Raw genomic sequence first — 1,232 nt, forward strand, 5'->3', positions numbered from 1 at the left:
CTGCAACCTCTGCCTCCCGGGTTCGAGTGATTCTCCTGTCTCAGCCTCCCGAGTAACTGGGGTTACAGGCACCTGCCACTGCGCCTGGCTAATTTTTCTATTTTTAGTAGAGATAGGGTTTCACCATGTTGGCCAGGCTGCTCTCGAACTCCTGATCTCAAGTGATCTGCCCACCTCAGCATCCCAAAGTGCTGGGATTACAGGCGTGAACCACTGTGCCTGCCTGTGCACTGTGACAAGGCTTTTTTTTTTTCATATGAGTAATTTTTTTGGCTCCTTATCCTCCAATCTAGTACTTCCACCCTCAGTAAGGAATGGAAACCTGTCCCGTCTGGGATGTGAAATGCCCTCTGCTTTTTCCCCCACATTGTTTGGGGCTCCCAGCACCTCAGCCACATTGCATGCTGGATTTTCATTGTCATTGCTGCAAATGATATGGAGCAGACATGTGACATGCCCACCTATGCAGGACCTGATCTATGCCTTCCTGGGAACTGAGAATGAAGAAACAGAAGTAGATGGTAGAAGAACTGCCTAAAGTGTGAAAAGCTGAAGATTCTACCACTGAAGTACTGAATATGTTATCTAGTTGTGAGATTAGTGTGTAAAATACATGTTTTCTAGATGATTTCTAAGACTTGTGATGACAAGGAACCTGACCTAACCCCATTATTCATAAAGACAAAGAACAGCAATGTTAAATTGCCATACGAAGAGAAATACTAGTGATGTGCATGGTTTCCTTGCCTCTCACTGACTTCCCCTTGCACAGGGGCTTCTGTTTTGTCCCATTTATTATTTCTGGCACCTATATCAATGTGGGGTTTATAATAGGTGAGAAATGTTTGCTTAGAGAAGCTCTTGGGCAATTAGCCTGGCAGTGATTGGCCGGCCATGTTTGAATGCCAGTTTCTCTTCTTTGCTGAAGTATTTTATAATAAATAAAAATAAGCCTAGACACAAAATCTGGAGAGAACCATGCAATAAACAAGTATTTTTAAAATAAATGATTCCTTCTCCTTTATTAGAATAGTAATAGATGCACATGATACAAAATTCAAAAGTGAAAAAGAAGTCTCCTATTTCTAGTCTCCTCTCTGTAACACTGACAAGTTTCTTGTCTATTATTCCAGATATTAGAGATGTTCTCTGCATATATATAATTATATGTAATGTATATGAAATGCATTACATAAAATACATACACATAAAATATGTTTATATATATATAT

This window comes from Piliocolobus tephrosceles, chromosome 5, assembly GCF_002776525.5.
Source record: "Piliocolobus tephrosceles isolate RC106 chromosome 5, ASM277652v3, whole genome shotgun sequence".
Taxonomy (NCBI): Eukaryota; Metazoa; Chordata; class Mammalia; order Primates; family Cercopithecidae; genus Piliocolobus; species Piliocolobus tephrosceles.